At 49.9% G+C, this 14218-nt stretch overlaps 1 long non-coding RNA gene across 1 annotated transcript in view; it reads left to right on the forward strand.

Moving 5' to 3' along the window:
- Positions 1 to 586: 586 nt before the first annotated feature.
- The window catches only part of LOC146816582 (uncharacterized), a 58201-nt gene continuing 44569 nt past the window's right edge, over positions 587 to 14218 (forward strand). Inside the window, exons 1-2 of the long non-coding RNA XR_014962463.1 lie at positions 587 to 641; positions 5976 to 6094. This is a non-coding gene — a long non-coding RNA (uncharacterized LOC146816582). The remainder of the gene's footprint in view (positions 642 to 5975; positions 6095 to 14218) is intronic.

Here is a 14218-nt window from a genome sequence, read left to right on the forward strand (position 1 = left end):
ACATCCTTGCCCGCCAGTGTTGGATACTTGCTGCGCCCATCCTCTTCAGTGGGTTCCTCTTGTGTAGGCGCTGCAGTGTACTGTCCGCGTCCGGGGTACCTCTGCGCTGAGTCCGTTTGTTCTCTCGAGGGTTCGCTCCACTTGATGCGGCGACAGCGCAGTCCTCGCTGGGGTGGATGTGGCTCGACACCGTTCTTCTTTCTTCCTCCTTGTTGCTGCGGGATGGCGCTGCATCCCTGTGGCACACCGTCTCTTCTTCCTGTGCTTCTGTCGCGTTCCTGCGCTTCTGGCACATTCCTGTGCGCCTCCGTCGCACTCCCGTGCGCTCACCATCGCGCCTCCGTCAGACCTTGCGGTACGTGCCTTGCTGCCTCTTCTCCCTTGCCGTCGGTCTCCTGTAGCTGCTGGACTTCCTTGGATTGCTGTAGGCTTGTTGATGTTCTTGGTGTCTGCAATACCACCAGTGGCCACTGGGTGGCAGTGCTGCTTTTGTTTGGCTTCAGCAGCAACCTTCTGTACTGCCAGAACTCTATCCCTCGTTTTCCTTTTCTCCATTTCCCCAGGCTCCGGTAGAGTGCAGATGGGGCTGGAGCTGGAGCTGGAGCAGAGCAGTGCAGGACAGGACAGGGGATGGGCAGCAGGTAAGTCTTTTTGCACTTATTTTACTCTAAGGCAGGTGAGGAGGCCACAGGCATTTCAGTCACTGCAGATACAAAGCATTATCCCGTGCGTGTGTGTGTGTGTGAGTTGGGGGGATACAAAACTCACTTGCCACGCTGTGTGTCCCAGCGCATTCGGGACTTCTGGGGCATGGTGACAGTCAGTTCCATTGTGCCCTCAGTTGCAGTTCACGTTTGGCGGCGCTGGCCGCTTGTCTCCCGTGTAGGCGCTGCTGGGGGTCCTCCGAGGTGGGGGTATGCTTCTATGGCCGGCGGGGGCCATTCTACACATTACGATCGCCCTCCCTGCCACAGCTCCGTGCAGTGTTCACGCGGCATGGAGGGGATGGGGTGCGCTCGTTGAGCTCCTTACTGCGGCGGAAATTATATATTTCCTACCACGAGCGGCTCTGGCCGCATGCAGTTCTTGGGCAGATCTCCCTCCCTCCCGCGGCAGCCTCGCAGACTTCCTCTGCTGCGGGGGGGGGAGTGTGTCGGCATATCTGTCCCTATGCGGGGTAGGCACCCGCGGGTTCCGTGAGACCGGCGCTCCTCTCTGGTGTGGCCCGCTTTATGTATTCAACTTCGACCGGGCTTCTTCTCACGCGGGCTCATGCGGACAGGAACTGTGGGAAGGAACTGGAAGGCAGCAGGACCTGCATGTTGGAAGTGGCACTTTGTAGTTGAGGGCGACCGGTGAGGGGTCACTGGTGGGGCTCGTAGTGCCAGATGAGTTGAGCTGCTGCTTCTGAGTATCTTGAGGTAGATTGAAGGTTGAAGCGCGGGGCCTTTCCAAATCGTCCCCAAATGTAATGAAATAAGTAACGGGAGTCTGTTCCTTGTAAAATCATTGATGTATTTATTCCAGTAGTATTCAGGAAGAAAGCCCCACCAGGAGCAGTCTGTGCTCTGCTCAGCCCATACAGCAACTGACCAACCATACCAACGTTCTAACCTTCAACTTTCTAAATTACACACATCCTGGCTGAGCAGCATACTACACCCGCACACTTGGGGTTAGGCGTGTGTTTGTGGTCATTATGGATGGGTCTGCTCTATAATTTGGTGTATATCCTCAAACTCCCCTGTTGTGTTTACTGGCATAGTATTTACAGCTAATGAACATGCATACCTTTCCTTCACTAGTGCTGAAGGAAAGCTAAAATTTTGGTAGGCTGTATTGAGTGCACTAGGGATCTTTCATTAATCCAATCAAAGATGTAATATTATGCGTTTTAATGGTATGTGTTGTAAAGGTAGTATGCGATGTAATGGAATGTGTTGTAAAGGTAGTTTTTAAAAATGCGTTGTAGTGTCATGCGATGTAATGGAATGCGTTGTAGTGGATGTTGCGTTGTAAAAATTGCGTTGTAAGTGTAGTGCGTTGTAATAGTTGCGTTGTAAAGGTTGTTCCCCGTGTGAGCAGGAGAGGGAACAATGTACCTCCTCACTTGCTTCAAGGCTGCGTTAATCGATGGCACTGTTAGTCTTGGATTTCTCCCCCAACACCCTCCTCCCTACCAGGAACGGGCAAAGGGATAGTCAGTCTACTCATATTCAGGACCATGACTTGGAGGCTGCAAATAGATCGCAGAACGAGCATGCAAACCACTGCATCCCTAATTGAATCTAGGCATGTTCAGAAGTATCCTTCTCTTCTTACTCCTGCTATTAAGTTTTCCTTCCTCTCCAGTATGTTTCATTTTTATGATCTTTTTTTATCTTTTACAAGCATTCGCATCATGCCTCGATCTAACCTCCCATCATTTTAAGCCTTTGTTTAATCCTCTACCTGTAATTCTGGCTTTATCTTCTATCTGATTGCTGATCTGTTGCATTAATCTCACCTGGCACTCTTGGTGCACACGTCGCCGGTGGGGGTAGCTGAAGAATTTGCGAAACACTTTACGCCCCTATACGCCTGGAAGGAGCAGATCTCTGCCGAACTTATAGCAGAGTTCCATCCATTCCACCTCGCAGACTCTGGAGACTCCAATAACACTAGAAGAATTGACTGGCGCCCTCAGTGCGATCCAGCCAGGTTGTGCCCCAAACCCCAACGGGTTCCCCATGGAATTCTTCTGATCCCACATGCCTCTCTTGGGGCCTCATTTACTGGCAACCATTGTGGACGCATCTGGGCAGGCAAGGCTACCAAGTGACTGGCGTCACGCGGAGATAGTGCTCTTTCTCAAACTGGCCGACTCCCTGAGGACCCATCTTCCTATCGCCCCCATTTCCCTTATAAATTTCGAACCCAAATTGTTAGGGAAAGTCTTGACTGACCGCCTTAGGTGGTGCATTACCGATTTGATCCATCCTGATCAGTCGGGATTCATGCCACAGAGGGCCAAAAGACATAACATCAGGAGAGTCCATAACGCCATCGCTGCGGCCCCTGCTTTAGTTCGTCCAGCTGCCCTTTTGTTAGCCGACATCGACAAAGCATTCGACTCAGTAAGTTGGGTCTACCTTTTCCAACTGCTCGAGACAATCAACTTTGGACCACGTTTCTTGGCATATATACGCCTGTTGTACACGGATCTGACGGCATCAGTTCGAATTGCGGGACACCCCTCTCGCCCCTTTACAATCCAGAGGGGTACCCGCAAGGGTTGCCCACTATCTCCATTGTTGTTCGCCCTGGCGGTTGAGCCTCTGGCGGCCTGGGTCAGAAGTGACCCGGTGCTCAGGGGATTCAATTGGTCCCGCTCAAGATCGGATCACATAGCATTATATGCTGATGACGTTCTTTTTTTTATGACAGACCCGTGGTATTCTGGACCCCGTATATTAAAAATTCTTAGAGTATTTGGTTGTACCACCGGCCTCCGCGCTAATCCAGCTAAATCCATCCTCTTCCCAGTGTGTGGGCATCAAGGCCGCGAATCGTGGGCTGCGCAGCTGTCCCGGGCCACAGATTGTTTAAAATATCTGGGGATCTTCATTTCCCCGTGCCCCAAGATTTCATGGACACACAACATCACCCCACTGTTGATCAGCCTCAAAAACGAAACAGCAATTTGGTCTGCTCTCCCTTTATCCCTCTATGGGCGCTCAGCCATCTTGAAGATGGTTTCCCTGCCTTATATCGCCTCAAAAATGTACCTTATCCCATCCCTCATGCGTGGTTTGCTCAAGTAAGCGCAATACAAAATAAGTTCCTCTGCGGCAGTGGAGCTGTCCGCGTGGTGCTCTGCACCTGCGCACAATCCACGTATTGTGGGGGATCACAGCTGCTGACATTTATTCATATTACGTTGCATCTCACATCCTCGTAATCAATGAATTATGGTACAATTCTCCCACCGATCCGGCTTATGCTATTGAACACGCCGCGATGGAACAAGTCCTCCTACTCCATTTATTATCTAGCTACACAAGGCTAGACCATTTACCACCAGCTGGCAGGTAAGCCATACAGTTATGGAGGGCGAAGACCAGACAAATGAGATGGAAAGGGCGACTTACTTGACAGAACCCTTGTGGCATGGTACATACCTCAGAACTGTTAGCACACTTAGCGGGTTCCGGGGTGGGACTTGGTGGGGATTTCGACCCCGGAGATGTTTTGAGGTGCGCTACATTAAAATCATTTCAGCAATTGCAGACTGATTTTGGCCTCCATAAATCACAATTTTATAAATGTTTGCAGCTCCAACACGCACTCTCCCCCCAGATCCGAAATATGGAGACTCTCCCTGAGTTCCAGCCCTTGGAGGGTCGCCTGTTGTTGGGAGACCTTGGACTACACAAAATTAGGCAAATATACCAAACTCTGACAACACACACTCCCACCACTCTAGACAAGACCCGACTGGCCTGGCAGGCAGATATTCCTGAATTGACAAATGATGATTGGGCTGAAGTGATTGCCAGTCCAAGGGGCGCGGCGGTCTCCACACGTTACAGGCTCATCCAATTCAAATATTTACATAGAGTTTATTACATGAGGGTACGACTGTGGCGAATGGGGGTTATTCAATCCCCAGTATGTCTGCAGTGTGGCAGAGAGGACGGGTCCTTCTTCCATACGATATGGACCTGCACGGCCCTACAGCCCTTTTGGAATAGAGTTAGGTCATGTCTTAATGAGGTGCTGGGGTGGGTGCTCCCACTGGACCCACGACTGTTTTTGTTGCACTCTACTGACGACATTGGGGGAACCGATACAAACAACATCCATTGTTCCTCGCCCTCTCTATTGCCAAACGAGACATACCACAGGGATGGAAGGCATCATCTACCCCGACTATAGGCAAATGGAAGACCGAATTGGATAGGTGTATGGGTGCCGAGATTGCAGTGTTTGAGGCTACGGGCTGTCCAAGGAAACATCGCAAGATATGGTCGCAGTGGGCGACATATCGTGGAATCCTTTTGCCCCTCTACCTGAGGAGGACTTATGAGCGGCATCCTCTGTTCCCTGCCATGTGTCCCCCAAGTTCTTATTGCTTGACTGTTTTATTATCTCACTGGGATATATATTTTGTATCTGCTGAATCATGTGCTGTACCTCGAAATTTGACCACTGTCTGCATACTGTTTAGATTATTATTTTACCGGCATGTTCAGCAGAAATTTTTATTTTCATGGAAATGGTTATTGATGGACATTTTGTCCGAATGATTCAACGTGCCATTGTGGGGCTGTCGCCCGATGTATCACAAAATGACCAAATAAAATCTGTTGTTAAAAAAAAAAAAATGTGCACAAAACTGATTGGTATTAACTGCAAATTCTGAAAATGCATGGGGACAAGTTGCTGTACCAACAATATCACACACTGTCCCACATTTAATGCGATGACACGTGCCTTTGTTTTCCACGGCACTGCACTCGTACACACGTTATAGGGTACAGACTTTACTTCAGTCCTGTCCACTTACCGCCTGTAGTATGACAACTGCAAGCACTCCAAAAAGTGAGATCAGTGCTTATACAGCCGCACCCATACGCTTTCTGCACCAGGGTCCTCCCCGTCCGTCTGTAGGTTAATACATCTATACATCACTGCTGCAATTTCAGGAAGGTGCATTTCTCCCTCATGCTTCCAGGTTCAGAAGTGTTTGTTTTAAAAAGCTCAGGGTCAGATTGTACACCCTATGCTTAAATCATGACATCATTGGCAAAGCATCACAAGAGCAAAAACAACCTGCACTGATTTTGTCTTGCATATTTAAACTTTTCATTAAGCTGTAATGGTCCTAAGTTAAAAACATTTACATTGCCGCACCAATAACTCTAACTCTAAAAAATGAGAGACCTATTGCATTGCAAATTCTTGTTTTTTTATACTTTTTTTCAAATTGGAAGGAAGTGTCCCAGAGTCTCCAGCCTCCTGTTCCTGTCCATTGGGCTCCTCCCACTGCTGGAAGGATCAGTCTTTGTGTCTGCTGCATATAGCATTGGATTTCAGGACTAAATGTATTGTGGTGAGTTGCCTGTAGTTTTAGTAGGGGCCTAGTTATTTCTTTGCAAGTCATTTTTCTTCCTTTATAATGGAAAAATGTTGCACAGTTCACTTCATTTTCTCCATATTTTTAAATAAATTTGAATATAGATTTAATTGAAGTGTGCCAATGGGCCTTCCATTTCAGTAGGCCCAGTGCTAGTCATGGGTGCATTGAACAACTGCTTATGTGGTGTCTGTTGAATTGAAATACCATTTAGGCCATGGATGGACTTGGATTAAAATACAAATAATGTTTTTTTGTGGTATTTCCCATTTTATTTTCCTACAAACAGTGTATAGGATGGGGTAATGCATTTAGAGGATGTGTGTTGTTGTAACTTGTTAAAAAAAATTCCCCTATTGAGTTCCATTTTTGGCATTGCTGAATTAATGTTGTGTAATCTTTACCATGCCTTCTTTGCCTGGCCAGGGGGTGAGTGTGTTTGCCATAGGCCACTAATTGTCTTTGTTCCTCATGTTGCCAGAGGCCATGTTGTATATCCAAGAGGAATGTCAGCTACCATACACCTTCTTCCCTTAATAATAATAAAAATTACCAGATAAAAGAAGAAATATAATACCAACAATGGTTCCTAAAATTCAAAAAATACAATTGCAAATATAATATATATATATATAAATATATATATTTTCCCTTTACATGTATATTTACCATACCAATAAGCAGTTAAGCTTGTAATTAATCATTTTACACATTCCTACAAGTACTTAGTTATTTGAACCTTCCTTCTAGGTCTCATGATTTCAGTATTTTTGTGAGTACTTGTTACTCTTTAACTTGTATTTTATTCAGAAAGAGCTTCACCACCTCTACATTTAATTGCTTTGTCTCTATTACTGTTACCAGCGTCCAAATCCAATTTACTCTTATACAGCACAACTCTATTCAAATTCCAAATCCTATGGTCTTGAGTTTTGATGGCATTATCAAAGATTTGTATAACCTGAATGGGTTTAGAATACCTACTGCAGTCACTATTTCCCACAGGAGCTTTGATCAGGGCCCAATACCAAACTGAAACCTTAGTTTCTTTTACTGCCATTCCCTTATCAAAGCAATCCTTTCACTTCTCGACCTTCTCTCCTTCTCTCACATAACAATCATCCATAGTAGTACGGTTGTGATCCAGCGGTAATTTCATGGTAATTTCTCAATGCAAAACATCTTTACCTCTTGTTTACCTCTTAAAGGGGATGGACCTTTGCCACCATGTTATCACCATCAGGAGACTTTGCATAAACATGAAAAAATCAAATGCAATTAAATATTTAAGGCAATAATGAGAGTTGTGAGTAGTTTAAAGGGTTTTATTTTCTAGTCAAAAGTTAAGGCTCTCTGACTCTCCATTTATTAGTCAAATATCAGGTTACAGAATTGAAAAATAGGAATAAAAAGAATTAATACAGAACATATTATAGATTGTATACATGGCACTTGTTAGAAAAACACTCCCACACCGGGAAGGGTGGTGGTGTTCTCCCAGACATACACTGTGGTAGCTTGGCTCGAGTGGTCAGGGATCAGGCACCGTGCTAAGCATACGTCATACCCACACAATAACCATGCGTGCATCCGTTCCAAAAACGACACCACACCTTAAAAATTATACTGAAAATATATCTCTTTATCTTCTTTTCTCTTAGTTGCTGATTAAATAAATAATAATACAATCACAGTACACAAGGCTTTTCCTGAGAAAGGGTAAGTCAAATAAATAATTTCTTAACGATTCAATAAATAAGGTAGATCATAAATAAACAAGGCATAAATATGAGTGCATTACCTAAAAGGCAATTAAATATTATGAGGCAATAAATACTGCGAGACAATAAATACTGTGCGACAATAAATACTGTGAAACAATAAATACTGTGAGGCAATAAATACTGTGAGGCCATAAATAGGATGAATACAATAAATACAGTGCTCTCAATAAATAATAAAAGCCAACAGTGACACTTGAAAATCAGTTCACATTCCTGAGGTACTATGGGATGATTTGGCCCAATCCCAGCTTGTAGAGTTTTGGATGACCTGAGGGGTGTACTACTTGGCTTGGACCAGGCTGAGGCCTAAACTGAGGTAGATCAAGGGGGAATCTAGAGATCTGGCTCTCCCACACTACACAACCCCTCTGTATTAGTCTCAGCTCACCCCTGGCACTATCAAGCTGTTCCAGCACCTCTCTAGCCTCTAGGATGGTCTCTTAGGGCTTCACAGGGCCTTAGGCGCCCTCTATTCCACTTACTGCCCTTTTTATGAAGTTCCGACGCCGCCGGAGTCGTGTCGACGCCGTGAGGCGGTTCCGGTTCGATGTCGGCGGCCTCGGCTCAATGACAGTTCTTGTCGACGCCGGGAGGCGGTTCCGGTTCGATATCGGCGGCCTCGGTTCGATGACGTCGCGCGGTCTTGGCTCGATGTTGACTTCGGGCGGCTCCGGTTCGATGACGTCGGGCGGCCTTGGCTCGATGTCGACTTCCGGCGGCTCCGGAGTGCGATCTCCACTCCCGACCTCCGGTGCTCCTTTCCTCAGGTTCCGGCGACTCCGGAGTGCGACCTCCACTCCCGACCTCCGGCACGATTCTCTTCAGGTTCCGGCGACTCCGGAGTGCGATCTCCACTCCCGACCTCCGGCACGATTCTCTTCAGGTTCCGGCAACTCCGGAGTGCGATCTCCACTCCAGACCTCCGGCACGCTTCACCTCGGTCTCCGGCGACTCCGGAGGGCGGACTTCACTCCCCCGTCGACGCCGCACACTCGACCTCAGGTGACTTCCTCCTCGACCTCTGGTGTCTCCACGACCTCCGTCGGCGCCCTCTCTCGACCTCTGGCGGCTCCGGGTACGACGTCTGCTTTCCAGTCAGCGCCGCTTCTCCACCTCGGGCTCCAGGTCTCCAGGCTTCTCGACGTCGGACTTCAGAGAGTTACCAGTAACCAGGTCAGGAACTTGCTGTTCTTTACTTTTAAGGCCTGTTCCGGCTGTCCAGGTCCTTAAGATGGTTTTTCTTGCTTTCTCCCACACAGGGCTCTAGGCTGGGCTCAGTCAGCAGGGACTAGTATCAAGGGTGGGTTTCTGGACCCCACTCCAGGCACAAGTTTCCACCCCTGCTGCCTCACTCCTTCCTCCTTCAGTTCTGTGCTCCTCTCTCTTCACCAGTCAGGTGCCAACTGCCAACTCCAACTGCCAACCTGGTGATGCCTTCCCAACATTCTAAACCTGCCTCTCACTGTCACAGGGTTCTGGAATGTTTTGGAAGGTGCTGGTAGGTTCCAGTGATGTCACAGGTGACAATGGGTGGCCTCCATTTTGTGCTCCAGGCCCTCAGACAGAAGTTCCAGGGGTAGATAAAATGGCTCCCTGAATCTGCATCAATACTAAAAAGTCTGGTGGTTCCCAAAAAGGAAAAAATACTAACAGGGTTTGAGGCAAAAGTGGGACAAAATAAATAATGATGAGGAGGGACCACCCAAAGGGCTGACAGGTCTAACACGCGTCCCCCCCAGCTGAAAGTGGGGAGAGCTACCCAACCCCTTGGGAGTTCTCATCACTAAGGCGGAAATACCTTGAGAGACCGTCTGCATTGGCGTGGTCCACTCCAGGCCGATGTTCCACCTGAAAGTCGATTCCCTGTAGGGAGATAGACCACCTCAACAACTTGGGATTCTCCCCCTTCATCTGCATCAGCCAACGAAGGGGTCTGTGGTCGGTCTGAACTAGGAAGTGCGAGCCAAACAGGTATGGCCGCAACTTCTTCAGAGCCCATACCACTGCAAAGGCTTCTCGCTCTATTGCACTCCACTTCTGTTCCCTGGGAAGTAGTCTCCGGGTTAGGAAGACCACGGGTTGATCCAGACCCTCTTCATTGAGTTGCGATAACACTGCCCCAATGCCATGTTCCGATGCATCTGTCTGGACAATGAACTTCTTGGAAAAGTCTGGGGCCCGTAGGACTGGGGCCTCGCACATGGCTTGCTTCAGCTTCACAAAGGCCTGCTGACAAGCCTCCGTCCAGACTACCCGTCGAGGTTGCTTCTTGGACGTAAGCTCCGTGAGGGGGGCCACGATGGTACCGTAACCCTTCATGAAGCGGCGGTAGTATCCGGTGAGGCCCAAAAATGCTCGGACCTCAGTCTGAGTCTTGGGGGGTTCCCAGGCCATGATGGCCTCGATCTTCGCCTGGAGGGGTTGCACCGCTCCCCTACCCACCAAGTGTCCAAGGTACACTACCGACCCCTGCCCGATCTGGCACTTGCTGGCCTTGATCGTTAATCCAGCTTGTCTCAGAGCCTGAAGAACAGCTTGCAGGTGACACAAGTGATCCTCCCAGCTGTTACTGAAGACGGCTATGTCATCCAGATAAGCAGCAGAGAAACTCTCCATTCCGGTGAGGATCTGGTTCACCAGACGCTGAAACGTGGCAGGGGCGTTCTTGAGCCCAAAGGGCATCACACAGAACTGGTAGTGACCCTTGGGTGTGGAGAAGGCTGACCTTTCCTTGGCTCCATCAGTCAGAGAGATCTGCCAGTACCCCGAAGTAAGGTCAAAGGTACTTAGATATTGGGCAGCTCCCAGCCGGTCAATCAATTCATTCGCCCTAGGGATCGGATGAGCATCAGTTTTGGTTACTGAATTCAGTCCCCGGTAGTCCCCACAGAACCTCAGTTCCGGTTGGCCACCCGGTGGTGCGGCTTTTGGTACTAACACCACCGGACTGGACCAGGGGCTGCTGGAAGGTTCGATCACTCCTAGCTCCAGCATCTTAGTGACTTCACTGTTAATGCTGGCCTTCACCTTGTCTGACATCCGGTAGATCTTGGACTTCACAGGTGGGCTGTCTCCTGTGTCCACGTCATGGACGCACAGGTGGGTCCTACCCGGAACAAGGGAGAACAACGAAGAGTACTGTCCCAGGACCTGGCGGCAGTCCTCCTGCTGTTCAGGAGTTAGAGATGGGGAGAGAATCACTCCCTCCACCGACCCATCCTTCTCTTGAGACGCAAATAAATCGGGGAGAGGCTCGCTTTCCACGTCCTCTGCTCCATCAGTCACCATCATCAAAATGACTTCGGGCCTCTCGTGGTGGGGTTTGAGGCGGTTGGCATGCAGCACCCTCAGGGGCTGGCGAGGGGTCTTAAGATCCACCAAGTAGGTAGCCTTACCCTTCTTCTCCAACACCTCAAAGGGTCCTGACCAGCGATCCTGGAGGGCGCTAAGCTCTCCTGGTTCGATCACCCACACCTTCTGGCCAGGCTCCAATTCCACCGGGTGAGCGTTGTGGTCATACCACGCCTTCATTACTGCTTGGCTGGCCTCCAGGTTGTCAGAAGCTTGCTTCCACAACTTAGCCATTGGGCTTCGGAAGGCCAGCATGTAGCTCACCACGTCCTGGGGAAGCTTTCTGGGAGTTCTTTCCCATCCGTCTCTCACCAGGCTGAGAGGTCCACGCACAGGGTGCCCATACAAAAGCTCGAAGGGGCTGAAGCCCACTCCCTTCTGTGGCACTTCCCTGTAGGAAAACAATAGACAGGGTAGGAGGACGTCCCATTTCCTCCGCAGGCTTTCAGGCAGACTTCTGATCATGCCTTTCAAGGTCTTATTGAACCTCTCCACCAGACCATTGGTCTGGGGGTGGTAAGGAGTTGTGAACCGGTAGGTCACTCCACACTCCTTCCACATGGCCCGCATGTATGCTGACATGAAGTTGGTCCCCCTGTCGGACACAACTTCCTTGGGAAAACCCACTCGGGTAAAGATTCCCATCAGGGCCCTAGCCACAACAGGTGCTGTAATGGTCCTCAGAGGTATAGCCTCTGGGTACCGTGTGGCATGATCCACCAAAACCAGGATAAACCTGTGACCAGCTGTAGTAGGCGGATCTAATGGACCCACAATGTCGATGCCCACCCTTTCAAAGGGGGTGCTAACGACAGGAAGTGGTTCCAGGGGAGCTTTCAGCTTCACCCCTGTTTTCCCACTGGCTTGGCAAGACACACATGTCCGGCAGTAGGTGTCGGACGACACTATCATTTGAGGCCAATAAAAGTGTGGGACAAGACGGGCAAAGGTCTTGTCTTGCCCCAGGTGTCCTGCCAATGGGATCTCGTGAGCCAACTCCAGAAGGAAGGCTCGATAACGTTGAGGGACTACCAAGGCTCGTGACGATCCATGTAGGGGTGCCTTGGGTTCACTGTAGAGGAGGCCATCCTCCCAGTAAACACTGTAGTTCCCTTCAACGTTCCCTGCTGCCTGGGCTTCGGCCTGTCGCCTCAGTCCCTCAAGGGTAGGGCACCCCCTCTGGCCCTGGCAGAATTCCTCCCTGGTCGGGCCTCCCTCCACGTGCCACTCGGCCGGGATGGGTAGGTCCTCCAGTTTGGTGACATCCCCCCCCGCAGACTCCTGGTCCACCACCTCCGGTGGCCTATCCGTCCTACGGGGTGCGGACGCCGAGGCAGGCTCCTCCTGTCCTCGGTTCTTCCCTTGATCGGCAGCTGGCTGGGCCGTTGTTCCAGGCTCCAGCCTGAACGAACTCCCTCTCCGGGTAGTCGCGGACCTTGTGCTCACACAGGCCCAGTCAGGTGTACCCAGCATCTCAGTGTGAGTCCGGTATTCCACCTCTTTCCAAGCATTGTGCTCCATGTCATTCCCCAGCAGACAATCGACTGGCACGGCAGGGCTTACGGCAACTCGAAGTGAACCTGCAACCCCTTCCCATTCAAAGGGAACCTCGGCCACCGGATAGTGGCCCATTCTGCCGTCAGCCATCGCGGCAGGGTGGAGTACATCGGGAATCACCTGCTCTGGAGACACCAGTTGGCTACGCACCATAGTCATACTGGCTCCTGTGTCTCTCAGAGCCTCCCCCCTTTGGCCGTTGATGGTGACCCACTGCCCATACTTTATAGTATTTGCGGGCACCTGGATCTTAGGAACCATCTCCCGTTCTCCCAGGGACACTAAAGTGACACCCGCCCACTCCCTTCCCTTAATTAAAGGCATCTCCTCCCCGAGCACTACACTAGCTACTCCGGGGGCCTTTCCTCCAATGGGAGGGGGTGGTCGTTTCGGGCACTTCGCATCTCCCTTATAGTGTCCAACGCCACCGCACTCGAAGCAATGGACAACCCTTGGCTGCTGACTCTGGCCAGGATTAGGGTTTCTGGGTGGGTTAGCCCTAGGGGTGAATCCTGTTCCCTTACCTTGGAAATTATTTTGGGGGCCTTTGGAGAACTCCTTTTTCTTTTCCCCTCCCTCTTTCTTCTGGGGGGCGCCCTGTCCGGCCTTTTGAGTATCCCCTCCAGTCCCCCTTGTGGACACCCGGGTACTAGCCCAAATGTCCGCCTCCTCAGCAAGCTTCCGGGGATTGGTCAGCTTGCTATCCACCAGGTGTTGACGCAGTTCAGGGAAACATTTTTCGAGCAGGTGTTCCTTCAATACTGTAGGAGAGTAGGGTCTGCTATCCTATGGTCACCCCAAATTTTTGCTTTTTGCTTCACTGGTTTTTGACATATTGAGGCTGTGGGCCTGCCAATCAGACCCCCAGCCTGCTGTTCTCTCTACTAAATTAAAACTATGCACCCTAGGTGCATAACCAATTGGAAGTGGATCACCCTGTCAGCCCCTGTACCAGTGTACACTAGGTACCCAGGGCATTGGTGTACCCAAGGCCTGCCAAGGGCTGCAGCATGTATTATGCCACCCCAGGCTTGGCCTAACAATTTGACACAACTGGCTGATCACTCAGCTGGGGTAAGTTGGTGTAATCACCTCTTACTTAGGTGTAGTATACCTATACCTAACCTTAAATGGGACACCTGGTAACCTATAAGTCACTCCTATGGCAGGCCTTAACAATCCTGAAGGCAGAGTGCTTGGTTCCATGTGAGATGGTGCTCTGGCATGAGCTGAGCCTGTCTGCAGTGGTCGGAACAACTTCCTTCTACTGTTTCCAGATATCGTCATACCATATACTCTTAAGTGCATTATGAACCTCGCGGTTAAATGCTATCTTTGGTTTGGCTTTATCAAAACATGTCGAGTAAGGTGTCATACGAATTGGAATACTAACCCCTCGCCAATTCTG

Source organism: Triturus cristatus, chromosome 6 (assembly GCF_964204655.1).
Source record: "Triturus cristatus chromosome 6, aTriCri1.1, whole genome shotgun sequence".
Taxonomy (NCBI): domain Eukaryota; kingdom Metazoa; phylum Chordata; class Amphibia; order Caudata; family Salamandridae; genus Triturus; species Triturus cristatus.